The sequence below is a fragment of the Leptidea sinapis genome, chromosome 32, assembly GCF_905404315.1.
Source record: "Leptidea sinapis chromosome 32, ilLepSina1.1, whole genome shotgun sequence".
Lineage (NCBI taxonomy): Eukaryota > Metazoa > Arthropoda > Insecta > Lepidoptera > Pieridae > Leptidea > Leptidea sinapis.
Window position 1 is genome coordinate 10,204,558 of NC_066296.1, and position 22,408 is coordinate 10,226,965.

At 36.6% G+C, this 22,408-nt stretch overlaps 1 protein-coding gene across 3 annotated transcripts in view; it reads left to right on the top strand.

Moving 5' to 3' along the window:
* The window catches only part of LOC126974271 (serine/threonine-protein kinase minibrain), a 162,377-nt gene that overhangs the window by 82,462 nt on the left and 57,507 nt on the right, over positions 1 to 22,408 (top strand). The gene's annotated exons all lie outside the window — the stretch shown is intronic.

A 22,408-nucleotide genomic window follows, 5' to 3' on the forward strand; every position in this document is an offset into this window, starting at 1 on the left:
ATATATATTATCTTTGTTTCGAATAAATAATAAATACCTATCAATAAACGTCATCTTATATCTTAAAGCAACGAAAATTTAATTGAGAAATATCTATTATACCTATATCTGGTTTCCTGCAACGTCTGAATACGAAGAAAAAAGCTCTGATAAAATGGGGACTATAGTGATTATAATAATGATATTGAGTGACGTATATTGCCTCACTTGATGAAAGGTTCCCTCATCTAAAACATATTTTATTGTACAACATATTTGCTTCTATTTCTAGATCTAAGTCTACAAATTTTGAAGAGAGGTTCGTTGCTATGTAAGACTCTTGTAAGGTTGACTTAGGGTGCAACCTGTTTTTGCTCGGGTACAATTTGATTGGAAAATTATAAGTGATTATACTTAATACGTTATTAAAAAGAGGGTAAAGATTACGATAAAAAGACTAGCAAAGCGTGACAGTCACGTAAGGGTTACGCCTTGCTCATTACAATGCAGTGCCGCTCAGTATGTTGATCGAACCCACATATTATATGCTTGCACATTACTGCTTGATGAACTTAAAAGGCGCAGCTGTGATATCCGTAGGATATCACAGCTGGGAGGATTGGGAGGACTGGGAGGATCCCAGTGATAAGTGTAGCTATCTATAGTAACTTTTATTTGCTGGGTCCAAATTGATGCCGTATTATGGTGGTAGTAGTATCTCAAGGTTTGCTAAACTATAAATTTTTGCAGATATATAATTTTATAAAGCTAACATATGTGTATCTTCAGAGACACTGCTAATACACACATACATATCTAATAGCTGTTTTTAAACTTTTATCATCGCGGAACTTTAACATTGTAGTTATCATGGGGGATATATATATCCACCTAAATAAATATATATAAATAGCTGATATATAACGAGCAACAAAATGACTTTTCGTTTTCTGTCAATTTCTATGTAATGTTTTAACAGCTTTTACTTAATGTACTTATATCAGTATTTACCGAACCTACCTACTCTGGTACTAGTCCAAATTTCCTGGACTGAACCTAATTTGTAAATGAATGGAAAATGAATTTATTTCGGAAGAAAAACAGTAGCGCACATTCAAAATAATTAAAGAAAACAAATATTACCTTAATCTTATTATTTTCAATTATGCCTTCCGGCAAATCCGAAACGGTTCCAGGAGCTATTTTGGCGGGACTTTACATGTCACTTACACCGAAATGTACGGGGTTCAAATCATTTGATTAATTATAATTGTATTAGTCATCTTTTGTTAAAAACATTATCTTGTCTATGTTGGCGCTAATTCATGCTTATATCTTGGACTACTTACTACTATAAAACAAAGTTGGCAAAACCATTTCTGCGAGTTCGGAATATTATAATATCGATAAAGTAGGCCTATCCTAGTAGGGCCGTGACACCCAACCCCGAGGAGCAAAAGGGTCCCGGCGCCATCATCGATGCGGCTACAATTACATATACCTTATGTAAACTGTACGCCATGCGTATCGGATATCGTGTGCCCTATCGGCTGTGAGGAACCAATTGCCGCGTTATCGAATATCTTAAACTAGGTTTGGAAATCAAAAAAACAAACTGGTTAACGTTATGGGTAGGTAGGTACATCGACAAAACTGTATTCGTTTTTTGGTTATAGATAATTATAGCTAATTAACCGTTTTACAGTTTTTGGTTATTTCATTTAGGTGTAGGGTTTTGTTGAATAAATCCATTGCCGATTCTTTTGACACAGCAAAGCTTCCGTTTTAATGATAATTATCAAAAAAAAAAAATATTGAATAGGCGTTACTTTGCGGAGATCCATAATTATTATACAAATGATTTAAGTTTTTCTTTAGTGTTAATTCCGCCAATATTTGTTTTTAAAACAATTCGACACATGGTTCGCCTCTACACGAGGCATCCTCAGGACGTGTTGTCTCGCCTAAATCTGTCACGAGACTGCATGCATCTATCATTTATTTGTTTATCAACACTCACCTCTCTTATGAGAATAGCACGCTAGTCGGTCTTCCATATTTTGTATGTTACGTGAATTAACCGGTTAAAAGAGTTAATAACAACCCCCTTAACGTTTTCACTCCGTACGAACTAATAGATAGATACACTAGGGCTTCTTGGAAGCTTCATGGCGTGCACTAAAATAATGTATTGTTGAATAATGTTCCTCTTCAAGTGTTATATAATAATTATAGCTAAATATATATATATATTCATAGAAAACAATGAATTGAATGAATTGAAATTACTAATCAGAAAAATCGTTTATCATCTTATAATTCCAACGATTGGTGTGTGAATCTAAACTATTAAGCGCCTGAATAATATTGATAGCAAAGTCTACATTGTACTGATTTATTACATTTCTTTTTGCGATTGTAATTTTTTATTGTACCAATAATTTTGTTGTCGTTTCGACAGCACCGAGCTTTCATTTCACGGGTCTTGTCGCACTTCTGCTTTTTCTTTTGAACGTAACTCATAAATGGTATTTTCCATTCGTTTATACGAAAAATTAAAAACATGTTGTATAAAAACACGAAAGAATACGCGGCAAGTGAAAAATTGTTAAGGGCGAGATTAATAATACAATATACAACTCTTAGCTCGGTTAAGTCTGTCACCCACAAGTGAAGACCTCAGCGCGCCTAACGAAATGAGTCTAAGTCCACATTACAGAAATTAAAACTTTGAGGCAATACAAACCAGTGGGACGCTCCTTTGCACAGGATGCCGGCTTGATTATGGGTACTACAACAGCGCCTTCTTCTTCTTCAATCCTGAGCGGCACTGCATTGTAATGGACGGGACGCATCAATTACCATCAGCTGAACGTCCTGCTCGTCTCGTCCCTTATTTTCATATTAAAAAATATACCTACTCATCGAACGAGCTTCTCTCGTCACCTCGAGGCAATTACGTGCGTTACATGGCGAAGCGTGCCGGCTTAGTCTCATTAATACCCACACAATTAAATCTTCAACGCGTTTTAAGAACATGTCACTTTCAACCAGAATAATCTGACCAGGCTCTTTATACTTGTGTGTGCTTGAGAACTTTATTATATATTATGCAAGATTGGCGACTGAACCTACACCCCCGTAAGACCCACGTTTAAATCGTTGCAGACAATTTGACGTAGAAGGAAAGAAATGCTCTTATTAAAAATTTATAACACCGACTTTAAAATATCCGCGAACATAACTCCGGTCGTCGTATCGCACATCGTATCGCTTGTTATACAAGTTTTTCCTACGGCGGTCACGCCTCTTGAATTTAAAGAGTCCCCCACGAGTTTTCTCAAATATTCCAACTATTTTCCCGAGTGCGAACCCGGTCTAAGAGGACGCTCTATACGAAAATGCAAGTGCCCTTTGGGTCACTTATAGAACGGCGCTAACAATGATAACTTCATTCCGGGAAAACGAATCACCATTCTACATTATAATCGGTATATAAATATCTGATTTATTATTAATGTCACCTCTTTGATCAACAGGTGCGTTCATACTCTATTATAAACTTTTTTTTTTAATTTTTAAATGGAACTTGAGACTGGCTTTATAATTTGTTGATGGTATTTGTTACACAGTTCAATTTGTTTTCGAACTGTAAAACGCCGAATACATGTTTTGTTTTTGAAACTCCTTGTTATGAATAGGGGCTATCATCTATCTACCATCAAATGCTCTCTTCGCTGACATAAAAAGCCCGTCAAGTTTGAGACGGTCTCGCACACGAAGGGTATATTTGTAAATTTTACTTTTTGCAGTAGCCATCGTGTATTTATTATTGGTTGTTATAGCGGTAATCGTAGCTTTATGTGTAACTATTACGGCGTTGGTTAGACGGACAGACGGCCGGACAGTCGAGTCTTAATAATGGGTTGCTAGTGACCCTTCGGATATGGCACTTTTAAAAATCTAACGTTAACCTTACAAGACTTTCATATTATTGGACGGGTCGAACAACAAACGTATAATAATATAATGTAGTGCCAAAATAGGATTAGCAATGATAATATTTCTAGGGACATATGTCACAACAGAGTCCCCTCGGCTCCCCTCGCCAACGGTCATTTAGGTGAACGTATGACGTGCGTGGGGTGAGTGCCTTTGTTATTAGCGAGCGACTTAACAAGCTCTTCAGATAGCCAACACGCGCAGGCACGCGTGCGGTGATAAAGAAACAGGAATGCGGAAAGTGGATGGCCATTTTTTTTGCTCTATTACAACATTAAGATGTGGGGTGGTGCGGTTTTGAATTATTATTGGCTAATACGACTCTAAATCGTATATATTACTTTTAGTAGCCAGGACACGGAACTTGGCCAGATATATTTTGACGATAGAGTAGGTAACAAGTCGATTGTAATTTGTAACGCCTCACCCGCACGATGATATGTGATAGATATAAAAATCAAAGATACATACAACCCAGTGATCGTCTTTGATAACAGCTCAATAAGTATCGCGTTTTAAAAGCGCTCAAACATGACTACGTAAGATTTGGTTCATTTCAAAGCTCTCACAGAATAAGTCCTAAGACCACATTGTTAATTGTTTTAAACTGATATGATTTAAGAACTATTTAGGCAATTAAGTATACATTGTTATATATGTATTTCGAAAAGTGTAATCAACATCGATATTTTTGTGCATGCACGACTTTCGGAGCCGTACCAGTCTAAGGTTGGGTTTGCTAGCCACGTTAATGACATCAAAAAGAATTCTAAAGGAATCAATTTTGAGAAAATAAATGTCTTTTATGCCTTTTACGTTCCGCGGAGATGAAACGAATAATAACATGCAAAACACAATTTCTCTATTAAGTTATATATTGTTAATAATATACAGTTTATTTATTGTGGTAATATGAAGATGAATTTGACTTTCGTATTGAAAATAATCGGGATTGTAAAGAGGCGATTGTACAAAAAAAGACGAATTTAATATAAACAGCCATTGGGAAATGTCGGCCACATTGATGTTCAGTGGTACGCGAAATTGGACAGTGAAGAAATGCGACGCTATTTGATTAACCGCGCCCGATGTAATCGAGATAAGCAAACGAAATAGCGACGACTAATGGCGCCGCCAGACGGACGCACGCCGCACGCCACACGCGACTGTCGGGGAATACCCTGCGACAAACGCCACCGGCCACGTCCCAGAGGAAATTAGCTTCTTTTCTTTCACGCGTCTCGCAGGCCAAACAAAATTGAGTCGTCTTAACGCAAATTGAAAAGTTTATCGCAGACTTCGATTGGCCGGTTGTTTAGTAATTGAACTATTGATTTACTTTAACACTTATTTATTATAATAGACTTACAAGAGGATTAAATGTAATGCTCCATCGCAGTATTTATTATCATCGTACTCACATGCCGTTACAAGAACCGAGAACTTTTTCATTATAGCGACATAGAAGGCTCTTATGAATAAGTATTGACAGTTTTATAGCGAGCTTAACATAATGTAAATGCTGCCGAGTTCCGTAAAAGCATTAAAATCATCCGTCAACGAAAACTTTTACGCGCACTTAATATGTTTATAACATATTGGGGTTCTCCGGCTTTCAAAGGGTGAAATTTATAAAGGTGTTGAAGATATACCTAACGCAGGTATTGATCTTAAAGTATCTACTTTTGATACATAATATTCAAATATATACTCCCGCAGCCTGCATAATGTACACACATTAAAAATAAAAATAAGCGTTATAAATAACGGCGTAAAATTATTGTATAACCGACTGTTAATTGATTACATTGAGTTCAACTGCATGTCACCATATCACAAATTGTATGTTTAAAGATATAAAGTTAAGTAATAGGGTCCCATTAGTATTTTAACACAATCAGTTGGCCAATAACGAAGAAAACTAGTTTTCTGTTTGTCCTTGCTTCATTTGATATTTCAAATCAAGTCCTAAATGGTTTTTGCAGAAATAGAAGGCTATATTTTATGGCAATTACGCCACGGTACCTTCGTAGAAAATACACTATGGGAATGACTTTCGACACGTTACAGAACATTAACGTACAGTTGCTGTACAAAGACATACGTACTTAGCTGTCATAGACTCCTTACTCGGAGGTTGGATATGTTCTTGTATTTTTTGTTTTGAATAATAGAAATATAAATTTGTTAATAAAAAATAATATAATTTATACGTCTATATTAACGTATGACGTATTAAGCTATAGTCATTCAAGTAATACTTATACGAGATGAAATAATATAATAATGTTGTGATTGAAAATTTTTCCGTTACCGTTTTTCTTTTGAGTGATGTTTTACTTAGAATGCAAAACTCTACCTCCTTAAGCTTATCTTGCAGGCTATTAAAACAATATTTAATACCGAAATATAAGAAATCAATCGATCAAACGAAAACATTAATGGTCTGTTTAAATTTTACGCCAAGAGATAGCGCCGTAGTGCTTTTTTCCTGTAATTAATGCCGAACTGGCCTGATTGGCGAGTTTTATAATATGTTCAACAGTGACATACGCCTCACTAACGGCCTTTCCGAATATTCAGTTTATCTCTTACTTGAGATAATAATTCTAACTATCGTTGACTTTTCTGTCCCAATAAACTTATCGATGGTAACTCACCTTATCCGTACACGCTGTCTGTCAATGGGACGACGTATAGCTTACCAGCGATAGAAGTTTGTATGGAAATTGCAATTCACGCGTCTCAATATAAGGCGATAAGAATGACTTATCGGGTGTATTGGGACAGCTGCAGATTATTGACAGCTCATTACTGACACTAGAAGGTAGTAATGGATCGCTATCCGTAGATACTATATTGGGAACAGTCGTAAGACGGCTGCATTGTTCGCTCTCTTGCGTACCTCATTATTATTATTTATGTATAAACAATTGTTCCAAGTCGCTGTTATTAAACGCGTTAGACTTGAATTAACTGTTTAATATAACGCTTATTTATTTACTAACAACACAAATCCGGCTTAGCAGCTAAACTGAATTTTAAGCGAAGTAACCCATTTACTTTTAGTGCTGGAAAGTAATGAAGGAGTTTCCAACCCTCAGCTATCGGGCGCAGATCACAGAATGCACTTGCGGATGACTCGATGCGAGTTGGAAAGGAATTTCAATAAGTTGTTTTCATTTGCAAATTGCGAGTCGCAGGGACTCGTAAAGGAATGGGAATCCGAGTCAAACGTCTCTACCTACATATTGAATTGTTATTGAGTAATCAAAATTAGGTAAAGATAATTATTATATGGTTGGTTTACAGTGCCGCGCCTGTGGTTCAGGCTTACGGCGGTATTTAAATTATTACCTATTTGAAATTAATAATCAACTCCTGGGTGGTTATGTTGTTCCTACTATTTCCCGTGTTTTAAGCATTTAATGTAAAAGTTGATACTGCGTTTTGTTGTTTGAATTTTGAATACTGTCAGTTTTCATTCAGTTTGGATGGAGGAGTGTAGTTGTATCATTGAAACAATGTGTGCCGGTGATGTCACACCAAGTCAGATCTTTCCTGGTTTCTCCGCTTTCTTCAAATAAATAACGTAACCTCCCTTAGATCAGTGCATCCAAGATATGATGACCTTGGAATTTAAACTAATGTTCATTAAATTCGCAATACATCACCAAATCATTTCGTATACTTCAGCCTTATATTCCGAACCTGAACAGCACATGTGGATTTCTTTTATTCTATGTGATCCTGGGGTGCCTGAATATTGTTATTCATGACCCTCAGGAGATAGTTCACAGTTTGTGGCGCGTTCCTATCGGGACTAGACAGTGTCGGTATCAAGATCTGTGAAAAATGAGAGTTACATTATTAGCATCTTGAGAAAATTTGTATGCCGCAAGCGACGCTCCTTCGAATGTCATTATTCATTTATTCATCGGGCTCACGTACCGAGGCGCTCCTCGCTCCAGAAGAAAATTTATAATACGCCCGCGATAAATAGCCAAATATATCGGGTCGTATATCCAAAACTACTCTTTACCGCCATAGCTTCCATGAGGACTCAATTTACTTTGTTGATAAGAAATAGTTAGTTTAATAATTATAGCAAATAATTGGTACCTATAATTATCTTATTTTTTAATCTTAAAAAATCTTCTTTTGTTCAAAAATGATTTTGTTGCGATGAGTATGGATGATGCAGATACTGTACTCAATAACTTTTGTATCAATTTACATTTACTCTTTTGACTTACTCGTGTATGGCATTGACTATTTGCCATTTGAGTATATTTTGTTGCATCACTTTACATATTATATTGTAATTGATGAGAATATTAATCTGATTTAAAAGAGTGGCAATGAGTTTCTTGCTACTTCTTCTCCTTAGCTCAACCTTTTACGAAGTAGCGGTAGATTCAATAAAAAAACAGTTTAATCAATAAAGATTTATGTGTTGTATTGTATTGACGTCAATATCACAAACAGCCGGAAGCTAAAGATAATCGCATAAAAACAGCTGCCGTAGCTAACATAACTAGCGTTATTATTATAATGCAGATCGTAAAATAGTTTATTTATTTATTTAATACACCTCCAAATCCACTGAACTTAACTTCTAATAATGGATTTACAATATTTATAAAAGTTACAAGTTTAGTTTACGACGCGGCGTTTGCATCAATGATACAATATGTCAATCGAGCCACCGCGCGCCGTCCCTTCGAGTGGTGTCTGATATGATCGGACTGCGCGAGTAAATATTTACCATTGCGGCAGCACAGGAATTCGCTTACCGCAAATTAATAGCTACGCTATGGTATGTTTCATAAACAGCACTTGAGGTTTATGTTTGGTCCTGAATATCATAATGGGCCGTATATCGAGAGCGCGACATGCAACGCGCCCCCGTAACGTTAATGTGTAACGGGTAACTGCGGCCAGTGGGTACCCGAAGAACGCGGAAGTGTATTTTCCAATAAAGCGAGCAATAAAAGCACTCTTGGCCTCAGTGAATGTTGACACGCTAGGGCTGTCGCGCTCTGTTATTACATTCGCAAATCCAAAGTTTTCTACGGTCTATAACTCTATAACGAGACGTCATCAATATTGGGATACGTTATGGAAAAATTATTCGTATAAAAATCTCAAAAAGTTTATATACAGATTATAATATCGTGTTATGCTTTAATTTTTTTTTAAATAATAGTTTTTTTTATGACAATAAGGGACAAGACGAGCAGGATGTTCAGCTTATGGTAATTGACACGCCCTACCCATTACAATGCAGTGCCGCTCAGCATTCTTGAAAAACCCAAAAAGTCTGAGCGGCACTACAATAGAGCTCGTCACCTTGAGACATTAGAAGATAAGTCTCATTTGCCCAGTAATTTCACTAGCTACGGCGCCCTTTAGACCGAAATACAGTAATGCGTATTAACTTTATTGCGTTGTCTTCAAGTTAAACGGTAGAAAACGTCTCAATTAGAGTATTTTTTCCATCGTGAAAAATTAATTTATCGTGTTTTATAAAATGTTTTACAAAATATTGTCAAAAATGAAAAAACTAGACCGTAAAAATGTGGGTTGCATTTTCTTTGTTTATCATCACACAGTTATAACTTTATACCAACTTTTTTTGTAAGGCCGATAATGTCTTTTGCTTCTTCTATAGCAGCCGTATGGTCACTTAACTCTATTGATCCTTTATTTTAAACCAGTTCGGTATTACGTGTCGTAGCAACCCTAGCTGCGGAAAATTCCTTGTGCTTATTGAAAGGGTCGACATCAATCGACACCTTTCTCACTGGCCGCACGCCGCACAACGCGACTACAGCGTGGCGGCTACATTTAAATGTACTCCATTATTGTTTAATACATCGAACTTAACTTATATAATTCAAGGATTTTCCTTTCCTTTTATTTTTAAATAAACATGGTTAAATTTTTCGTTGTACCTTTATTTCCATAATGATATTGATTATCATGGAGCTTTGAATGTGTCCTACATAGAAGTTTGATTTGAATATTTAATATAATATTATACTGATTCAGATCTGTATTAACTATAAGCCAATTGTACATATATTCTGATATTATTTATTTATTTATTTATTAAAGCACACCACATTATATACAATACAATTTTCTTAATCTAATGTTACAATTAGTAGTTCTAAAGTATACGACAATTATGGTGAACATAAAAATTACAAAAAATACTCCCTAATTACTTCTGAAAAAAAGTAAAAAAAAATATTTAAAGTCAAAATAAGATACGTCAATGCTACGGGTCTCTGATTGTTAATTTTAAATAGGACCAAATAACTAGATCTATTTTATCATAGGCCCGTGTTGTGTATGGCGTCTCAATCTCTCTCAAACCTCTCAATACGTAATCCTACATCAAGTGTCTATTGTCTTACTTTGACAAAATACAGTTGGCACCTGGAATACGGACCTTAGATTATGTAGTTGAGCGGCTCGACCACGGGCCATCCATTAATAAACATCGCCCGCGGCGACCGGCCATGGTCCCGCGAGCTGATCTCTAAAACACGTGTCCATAGTCTTTATCGATATTATACAACCTTTGAGAAAGTATTCCTCAAAGATGAAACTTCGCTAAGCAACGCCGCGGGTGATTTGAAAAGTTCCTGTACGGTCCTTGTGTGCTTCTAAGTAGATACTTACTATACGTAAATCTAATATTTACTTTGTGGCGTATTTTAAGTTTAGTATCGGTAATTAGTTTTGAATATCGTCTATAAAAGTTTTACCTTTGATATCATGCGGTCCGCCCGCTTGGGAACATGCGTTTTGATTCTGTTTTACAACAGCGTAAAAACTGTTTCTTGTTAAATATTAATCTTTTAAATGATGTTAAAATTTTGGCAAAAAAAAATCTATACTTATTGGCTTATTTTTTTTAAAATTTGAAACAAAATATCACAAGTCACTTTTCGCAAGCACACCGAGCGATAATAACATAATGAAAATGGCTTACTGATGGAGAAAAACATTTTAAGGCCGTTTTCGATAACCTATCTATCCTTAGTTTAACTTACTAAAGGTAGACAAATCTATTCTTTACGCTTACTGACATTTCAATAACCTATTGACATAATGTATTGGACTATAATTATATTGGACGTAACTATGGATAAATAAGATCTGACAGCACGGTATTCGTAACTAGAGATACGTTATTGAACACGGCCGTTAGTGAGACTGTATCCGCAGGTTTGGGACACAACACTACTTAGGTAGACCCTCAAAAAATCACTCAACTTGAAGTCAGACATAACAATAAACAAATTGTGAACGTGAGAAACATGTGGAAGCGCACAAGCCACAGTCGCAAGACGTTATCCTTCGCATTGCAATAGAATAATTCAACATTTCCTGGTCGCCGGCTCCTCACAATAGAACCGCCGGTTCCGCTTCATATAATGTCACTGTTAGATCATTTCCCTTCAATCACGCCTGTCCGGTGCCTAACGAGCTTAAATCAAGCACTATGTGGCCTGCTAAGGATCGCGCGCCCTTCAACATCCAACAGGTGCTATCAATCCGGATTAGGAAGACGTTCGCCAACTAATGTAGGTTTTATATGAAAAATTAACAGTCAGAATTCTATTGTCTCCATAAAAATCATCAGTTAATATTTTGGTATTCAGAAGATCAATGTACTTGTACATTAAAATTATTTTATTTATTTCTGCCATTAAATATTGGTGCGCTAGTTGCACTTTTGTATTTCATGATCTGAGGGACATTTCATCTTAGAGACCCGTGATGTTCTTTTAACGGTGTCAGTGTTGTGTATTATATATTACAAACTACGCTACGCCTCAGGCTGCTTGCGATGGGAGCTTGATGTGAATTTGCTATATTTGTTTTATTGACAGACATTGGTAAAAGTAGAGTCATTTTGAAAATATCTTAAGATGCACCCAGATTTCAAGTGGTCCTTAATACGTATGTATAGTTCCAAACTAATCCGTTTTAAAGGGCCGAAAATTACCTTACAAGATATATTACATTCGAACAAAAATACATACCAAGCTAATAAATTCATAGCAAAAACGATATGCAGGTACTTACGACCACATCACGAAAGAAAATCATACAAAAATAATAATTTTTGTATTTAACTTAATTTTGTAAATAATTTAGCTCTAGCTGGTTGCGCTCTCTTAGTAGACTCTAGCCGGCTTTAACTTGGCAGCTCTATCTCATTCCATAAAATACTACGCGCCTAAAGGAAGAAGTATTCACCTCAAAAAAGATTGTAGTTTCTCTTGCATCCAGCGGTTTTTTCCCAGCTAACCTTTATTAACATGAAGGTGTAGTTTTACCAGAACATTAACTGTACAAAATGGCGTATTCCGGCGCCTTTATGTGTCGACATACAGACTTCCGCGTAAATAATTCATTCGTGCACTTACGGCGCGGATCTCGCAACGGGAGTGCGTCGCGGTCAGAAATAACTCGTGCAGTCTGTCGCACGACAATTGAGTTGTGGAGCCACTTCTGCAGGAGTAATGTTCCCGTTATCGTTGCATTCATTCCGCCGCCGTATTGACAATCACCATGCATATGTAATCGGTATGACATCATGCCGGATCAATTTCAACGGTTCTCTTTGTGGCTCTGTCTCTTGAAACGAGTAGACAGTATGTTTCTTGTACATACTTTTTCTTACTGGCTCGACTTTTTTTGAACATTCGGTGAGTAAAGGAATGAAGATGCGATAGGGCTTATATTAAGAATGCTTCAATTCCAATTCAATACCAGTGGGAGGCTCCTTTGCACAGGAAACCGGCTTGATTATGGGTACCACAACGGCGCCTATTTTTGCCGTGAAGCAGTAATGTAAACATTACTGTGTTTCGGTCTGAAGGTCGCCGTAGCTAGTGAAATTACTGGGCAAATGAGACTTAACACCTTATGTCTCAAGGTGACGAGCGCTGTTGTAGTGCCGCTCAGAATTTTTGGATTTTTCACGAATCCTGAGGTGCACTGCATTTTAATGGGTAGGGCGTATCAATCAACATCAGCTGAACGTCCTACTCGTCTCGTCCCTTTTTTTCATAAAAAAAAAATTAAAATATGTATATTATGTACTATGCAATGTTCCATTACGTGAGTATATTACCGGTCAAATTCCTCCCGTAAATCTAATTTTAGGTAGTATAGGTACTGTAACCGTGATGTTTTTCGTTTTAATCTTTCTTTATGTACTTGAAATTTCATCCCTCATTTTTTCCCAAGAATAACTTACTACCCTTCAGTATTCTTCCCTTGCATAAAAATCATATGACCACCCGTAAGATAGACCCTTCTCGCTAAATAAAGAATCATTTAAATCGCAAGCGGAGGAAATATATGGACATAATTATAACCTCATAGGATTCTTAGTTCTTTAAAACTTAATATCAAACTAGAAGAGAAATTGTGCAACATAACATAACCTTACTTACATTTCAAAATATTTTTTTTTATCAAAGGGAGCGCCGCTGTAATTTTATCTGCAATACGGTAAGTGAAAATAAATTGTGAATCTTTCGTTAAACGAGCATTGAACACGTCGATGATGTAGTATTGAGTGCTGCGTGACATTCGCAACGGAAGCTAGTTGTCTCCGCCGCGATCATTATGCGACCGTCTCCGAAGCAGCGCTCACTGCGAAAACAATAAAAGAAATCTCTAGGTGCTTCTGTTTGATTCTCAGACATAGCACTCGGCACGATTCTAATAATAACTTACATTCACTGTTATGTTCTAGGTTATGTGTTTAGAAAGAGCATGTTAAAATCCTACCTAATCCATTGTAATTACAGGCACATGAGATATTCTATTACGACGAATTCACTGTGTCGCGACAACGCAATACTTCGCCTTATCGCAACAATATGGCCGCAGCATAAGATGGATGCTTGATGATATTGACAGTGTCTCTTGCTAAATGAATATCTTGAATATAGGCATCACAATTTTACCAAACGCTATAACGCGTTATAACTAAGAGGTACCTATAACTTAAAAAAAACGGTGTTTATACGTAGGTATGTATAATTTGAATAAATAACAATAACAAAATTTGTATATTCTCAGTGATCGCGCGCCCTTACTCAATTCACGCGCAATTCACCCGAACAAGCATTTCATGGGCGAGCGTGTGATAGCTTAGGCTGAGAACTATAGAGCGTACGTTAGACTTTACTTACGTGAAAGTGTTAATTCCGCCAATATTTGTTTTTAAAACAATTCGACACGTGTTTCGCCTCTACACGAGGCATCCTCAGGACGTGTTGTCTCGCCAAAATCTGGCACTGGCAAAAGTGCCAGATTTTGCGGAATTAACACTAAAGAAAACTTAAATAATTTGTATAATTATAGATTTCCGCAAAGTAACGCCTAATTCAATAAATTTTCATAATTTCAGCTGTCTAATGACTATAAAAATGAAATCAAAGATTATGCTAAGCTTACACTCAGCTAAGTTTTATATAAGCAGTCTTAGTACGCTCTATAGATCTAAGCCTTAGCGTCGTTCTATACCCTAAAAAGAAAATTCTCAGCGCGCCTATACAAGTTTTCACTTCAATAACAATTGTAGTCGTATTATAATGCACTGAATAAAGCATTCTGTATTAAGTCATAGATCGGGGACCAGGCCTTATGACTACTGATCGTCATGTCGTGGTTGCGCGTCGCTCGGGGGCTTTTAGCGTTGTTGAGACATGGTCGTAACAATACGTAAGCTGTTCCGTACTTCGATTTTACATTCATTCGAAGCAGTACACAAGGTATTGCTTCTAAGTCGTATTTAGTCGATAGAGACTCGCTCGCAATGTTCTTGCACTTTGTACTTAACAATACAAATAAATTTGTCACAGCTTTATACCCGTCATTATAAACGGCGATCTCGTTAATGTTTATCTGGAAATGAAATGGACTTGTCTGATATATTTTAAACTGATCTGACTAGGGACGGCGTGCATTGAAATAGTGCATACTAAGTTAATTTGTCAAATACGTTGACAATAATTAACAAGGTTCTTGTATTTAAATAAGCTTGGGAGATGGAGATTGCAGGATCACATAGTGCACTGAATAAATAATATGGAAATATTAATTATATATAATATAGTATAATAATGAACAGTGATTCTTCTTCTAGAAAGTTTTCATAGCTTTATTTTTCTAAAGGCTTAAGATTTATTGTATTAAAATCAAACACGTGGACTGGTCTACGCACTACGCAATTAACGCCGGCGGGTAACTGAGCAAGGACCTACTGACGCATGACCACTGAAATGGAATTTAATGTTGCCATTACCAAACGCACTTTTTACCAAAAGCAAGGTTAACCCTTGCAATTTAAAATTATTTTTAAATTCTTACAAAGTTAGTAATAGTCACTTATATATTATTATATGTTAAAGGTAATTTTACGGTGTTAGAATTATATTTACCAGTGGGAGGCTCAGGCCCAGATTATGGGTACCATAATGGCGCCTATTTCGGCCGTGAAGCAGTAATGTGTAAGCATTACTGTGTTTCGGTTTGAAGGGCGCCGTAGCCAGTGAAATTACTGGGCAAATGAGACTAAACATCTTATGTCTCAAGGTGACGAGCGCTGTTGTAGTGCCGCTAAGAATTTTTGGGGTTTTTCAAAAATCCTGACCGGCACTGCATTGTAATGGGCAGGGCGTATCAATGACCATCAGCTGAACGTCCTGCTCGTAACGTCCCTTATTTTCATAAAAAAAATATATGTTTATCTCAACGACCGTAAAACAAGCACAAGAATGTATAAAATTTCCTTCCATTTTGCGAGAATAGTTTTGGTTTATTCAGTTTAAATGCTTCCGAACAAAACTGTTTTGTGTACCCGACGCCGAGAAATAAGATTAAAAGTATTCTTCGTTTCTAATGTGGGGATTTGAATTTCTTTCCTAGACAGATATCGAGGCCCGCACTCCTCGCTACGAAATACCGACCGCACTTTATTTCTCCGTTCCTCTTTCCATCGCTTTTTATTGTTGTTTTTTTATTATTTCACTACAATGCATTATTAATCTTTCTTTTTGTTAGTTTTCTGTTTATGTTGGTCTGGTTACCAGCGACTGTACGGATCACGTAATGGTCGATTATCCTGCTTATCTTATGATGTTCATAACGGAAAAGTGAAAGAACACTAACGGCCGTTCCCAATATTCAGTCTATCTTTTACTTGAGATAAAAATCGTAACCATCGTTGAGTTTTCTGTCCCAATGAACTTATCGACGGTAATTCAACTTATCCGTACACGCTGTCTGTCAATGGGACTACGTACAGCTTACAGGCGATAGAAGTTTGTATGGAAATTGTGATACACGCGTCCCAATATAAGGCGATAAGAATGACTTATCGGGTACATTGGGACAGCTTCAGATTATTGACAGCTAATTACTGATAGTAGAAGGTAGTGATTTATCTCTATCTGTAGATAATATACGGGGCCGTAAGACCATATGTATGCAAACTGCGTTAAACCTCCGATCATATATATATCTGTGTCTCGTATGCCTGTTATTAAATCTATTTTATAATTATAGCACAAGAAAGGGAAGCTTAATTCAGCCAAATCGATTTTGGGACAAAGATTAATGGCTTGATCAGTGTCGTAGTCTAGAGGGATATAAGTTACCATCAGTGGAGCCGCACGAATGTCTGGCCTCATATTTCAGAAAATGAAACAATAATTAATATTATAATACAAAATGCCTTCTCACATACATCTTATTGAAATACAACGCACTACGTACAAATGCAAACACGCATAGTTGGAGATGTTATGGTGCTGATAGCTCGTAAAGCGATTAGCCGTAGCCGTGATTAAATCGAGTCCGAGTGAACTGATATCAGCGCACATCACCGATATAGAAACCCGAGAGATGAATTCGTTTTATGGCAAGAATCGTCCATTTCGGGTATTAGTTTCGTTTCCATTACGGGATCCATTGTTGACACTGCTACGGTATTATTCAATTACGACTAATATTTAATAAGCCTTCACTCATATATTCGTTGTTAACAAATTTTCTATTTGAATTAGAAAAATATTAGTATCAGTTTACGGCCGTTTTCAATAACCTATCTATCCTTAGTTTAACTTACTAGAGGTAGACAAATCTGTCGTTTTACGCTTACTTACATTTCAATAACCTATCGACATAAAGCAGATAAGAACTTGTCAATAAACGGTGACAGCAAGATATCCGTAACTAGAGATACGTTATTGAAAACGGTCGTAAAATGCTTGTCGTTGCGTGTTCCTATCACCCGAATCATCTTAGAAGAAATCATGCCAGTGGATGGGATAATGTCTTTTCTTTAGTTTTTTCACACAAGGAACTAAACACCCTGGTAGTTGAACGCAGGGCTTTTTCCATCGGATTTCTTTTATTTACCAGCTGACAGTAAATAATATTTGTAACGAATATTTTCATTCTCGTACGCATTGCTTCTCGAACGTAATGGTATTTTATTATAATGAAGCTGTATTTACGTTACTACAAAATAAAATAATAATGACTAGTAGTCCTATTTATTCGGCATTGCGTTTTATTTTATATTCCCTATCTGTCCACCGCCACTGTTTCTTCTGCTCATCTAGCGTAAGGCTGGCCGTTTATGATTTCCTTGAAACAAATATTTACAACTAGACACCTCGCCGTAGTTACCAAGGCAATAACATTATTGCTCAAGCTGGTAACCTCAGAAAATTTGAAAATTGTAGATATGTATGGGATACGCGCATGTTTTAATGTGAATTAAAGTAAAATTGTGAGTCGATGTATTTTTTAAGTTTATTAAACATTTTACCAATTTTATAGGTACTATTTTGCTTATATATTAAGTTTTAGCCCTTCCATTTTTATAACTTAAATCATTTATTTGTTGGATTTTTCCATAAGAGTATTCGTTTCTTTAGCCAGTGCGTTTTGATCATCTCATCGTGTTTAAATATTAAAATGTACAATTAAGAGTGAGATTAATTTTTTTCTTCAATCACTGTCGAGTTCAATTATTTTTCAATTACCTGACAGATTTGTGCAGCGGGCTAAGTGTGTGCTATGTTTTAATCTGTATTGTGTCCAAATAAGCCAAATTACTTGAAAACGGCAACTATTAAAAGTTTTTTGGCCAACCGCCAAATATTCATTTTGTAACTGGCGTTCGAAGACATCGTTGTTGGAGCTTCGAGGGCCTTATTAATTATGTTTACGTTTTTTTAATATAGTCAAGTGGCACGAGGAAGTTTATAAGTTTTGTGTTCAATTGGCGTGAGAAACACGTTAAGTGAATCCATAAGTTGATGTAAATTAGTGACGTAGAGTCACTATACATTTTTGGAAATTCATTGATGAATTAACAATTTTATTTATTAATATTAGTATTATTTATTGGTGATATAAATTTCAACTACACATATGTTTTTTAATCAATTATACTACATTTAAAAAGAAATGCTATAGACAATTGAAAAAAAAAGGTGACAGCTCTCAGTCAGCCAAGTCTCAGCCAATTATAGAAATTCTGGCAGCCTCTGCTTGCGGCAATTTTTTAACTGGCAACCATGGATTATCGTAAACTCTAGAAGATATGTATAAAACTTCAATTCTGTATTTAAATTTTTAAAATGCGTATCATCTTCCCTTTTTCTTGGGATTTTAGGCTACTAAAATAGAGATTCTTTCTAAAATTGCATTAACGCAATCCAGTGTCAAAGGTATTAAATATTGCTCATAAAACCTTAGATCATTTAAACGCTTAAGCATAGCTATAGAAGTCTGCTGTAGGAATATGTTGAGGCCAGCGTTACGCTTGATGGGCAGAAGAAAGTCTGACAGCTGTGAAACCGTCGAAAACATTTGAGGTTGACTGTTAACCTCTATTTTGAGCAATGCACGCACACTAACACAAAGTGACCGTACGTAGCTTGTCACGCACACTAAAGCAATAAATATGGTTTGTTTTCATCGGTTGTCTAGCAGCAAGAGGCTCTATCTAGGATTAAAAATTTATAAGAAACGTATATATAATATTATTTAGATAAACTAAGCGAAGCCAGAGTGGGTCGCTAGAGTGCTATAATAGTAATATTTGATTAATTGTTACTTAGGGACCATAATAAATAATGAATGAGGGGAGAATATTTTCCTGAATCTAATAAAAAGCATTTGTTATGAGTAGAATCAAAATTTGAAAGGCCGAGGGGCAGAGTAGCGCGCCGCAAATTACCGAACCGTTAAAAATCGCACCCAGAAAAATATTTTCCCCGCATTGAAATGAGCCTCGTCATTGTGACGTCACGGCGTGTTGTGTACCCGATGACTGGCTCGTTCCACCCTCGGTTATCTGTGTTGTGACACTGTGACCACTGGGGTCATATGATGATAAGTTGTCACCGGGGCCCATACATCACCAGAGCAATCGCAACCTGTTGTCGGCCTTTAAAATATTTTACCAGTGGGAGGCTCATTTGCACAGGATGCCGGCTAGATTATGGGTACCACGGCGCCTATTTCCGCCGTGAAGCACTAATGCATAAGCCGTAGCTAATGAAATGACTGGGCAAATGTGACGTAACATCTTATGTCTCAAGGAGATGAGCGCAGTTATAGCGCCGCTTTAATTTTTGGATTTTTCGATCATTCTGAGCGAAACGTCCTGCTCGTCTCGTCCCTTATTTACATTAAAAAGAAACATACATAAATTTATTTGAAAAACGCATTGGCAACGTCACACATCCGAATGGTAATCAAGTATTGTAGTGCGATGGTAGAATAAATTACTGAGTGACCATTACATCGATAATCAGATTATGGATTGAGAGTCTAATGATCGTAAATTAGATTTGAAACGTTCAATTCACACAGTAGATTTAGGGCTCGGAAAGCTAATATGCCTCATCCAGTATCCTTGAAAATATTGAAGAATTATTTATTGTTTAATATCATTCAAGATAAAATACTAATCTTCATGTAATTAATTTATCTAAAATCCTAATAACAGCTGCCCCTCTGGACAAAATCATTAGCTACGTTTGTGTTTTCGCTATCTTGGAATAACCAATGATAAGGTAGGAAAGAACCTGACGTAAAATACTTTATTTTACATCCGCAACATTTTGTGTACTCTAAACTGTTTACTTCCTATTCAAAATATTGTTTTTGTTGTTTCAGGTAAGTCTGTGGCGCCGTTTTACTGTTTGGTGCAAAAATGGGTGTTGTTTAGGTAATATATATATACATAAATACATACACTCACGCCTTTTTCCCGTCGGGGTACTACAGAGACAACAAAACGCCAATTACTTGTATCCTTTCAAACCTTACGCGCTTCCTCTACATTCATTACTCTTATAAATGCTCGCAAAGTATTTAAATAGATAGTGAGAAGCAATATACGTAAGTTTTCATACGGCTGTTTTTAATAACGTAATAGTTACGGATACATTGCTGTCACCGTTTAGTGACAAGATCTTATCTATCCGTAGTTATGTCCAGTATAGTTATAGTCCAATGCTTTATGTCGATAGGTTATTGAAATGTAAGTAAGCGTAAAAGGATAGATTTGTCTTACCTCTAGTTAGTTAGACTAAGCATAGATAGTAACCGTTGTAAAACTGTTTAGAAAGAGAATGTACAAATGAAACATCCACATATTTCCGGTATACCTGTTATTCTAATACCCGACACAGTCCGAGCTCTGCGCACGTGGCAACCGCCTCGGACGTCCGACGAGACGTTTCAATCGTTCGCTCAACGAAGTATTACACTGGCGCGGAGCCGCCATTATCTTTACTGCTAGAAGATTGATGCTCTAATATCTCGATACATCGCCCTAATGTAGGGAAATGTTTGCTAATAAATGGCCGAGTTTTATTTTTGGCTCGCACATAATTCGCCCGTGCGGTTTGTGGAGCGATGCTCTGCAAATTTTGTTGTGTTTCATTTTATTTGTAGGTTCAATTGTGTTTCGTGGATTTCGTTTTGATTCTTTTAAGTTCTTGATACAATATGTCAAGTATAAAAGTGTTTTAGATAGGTATGATACATTCTTGCCACTACATTTATATGCTTGAATGAATAGTTAGTCAATGTTAGCACTATAGACCATAGAATACGTTTTTCCCTATATTTTTTGAATGCTCTCTTCATCATCATCAGCCGGAAGATGTCCACTGCTGGACCAAAGATTTACACGACGATCGGTCCTGCGCAGCCCTCATCTAACGTATTCCGGCGATCTTGACCAGATCGTCAGTCCATCTTGTGGGGGCCTACCAACACCGCGATTTCCGATACGTGGTCGCAATTCCCCAGTGCCCTGCCCACTGCCACTTCAATTTCGCAATCATTTGGATTATGTCGGTAACTTTGGTTCTCACAAGGCCCATAGTTAGCGACCACGTCTGCGTACCGTAAATCATCACTGGCAATACACACTGGTTGAAAACCTTTGGCTTCAGACACCGTTGTATTTGCGACGAGAAGATTTTAAGGAGCTTCCCGAACGCTGAGCATCCGAGTTGGATTCGAATGCTCTTTTAGCTCAAATATATCCGAAAACCGTAACGTTGATGATAATTAGCCAGAATGGATACCTATGCAGCAATACGTTACAAAATAAAAGAATATGTGTGATGGTTTCAATTAGCAAAAATACGATGTATAGTCCCGAGTCCGTCGAGCTACACCAGTATCAAATTGACGGCTCGGTCAATATCGTAATGCTAGCCGCTGATACTCGCTATCACCTATCAAGATCTATTTGATGGGCTCGGTGTGTTTGGCTTTGAAACTACGCTCAGAGCCCACTATGTTATATATAGGGATAATATGAAAAATTATACGTAGGCTGATACTCAGATCGCTAAGGCTAAAAAGATATTCAGATAATTAATTCGATTTTAAGATTTTCGCTCGGTCGGTATTATATGTAAAGATTATTTATTATACTATATATAATAAAAAGAGAGCCGTCATGTAGTGCACCGCTTTAATCTTAAGGTTAAGCTGTGTAATCTTTTCACAGACAGGATCTTAAAATTTATCAATTAAATACAAAGGGCACACATTTATCGACACAATATAATGTCTTCCAAGTGCAGCACTCATGATTCATATTCTTAATTCCTCCATCCCTGAATTAGCAGCGACTTACTGCCGCCAGTCAAGAGTCCGACGGAAGCTTCTATTTACCTATTCTGTAATCTGAACCAATACTTATAAGTTTGATTTTTGTATGGTTCCTTGTAATGGATAAATCAAAATTCACTTAACCGATCTTTATCTGTGAGTTAATAACCCATAAAGATCGTATTTGGTCCGATCATCTCGTGGGACTGCGTCCTCTGGGACGTTT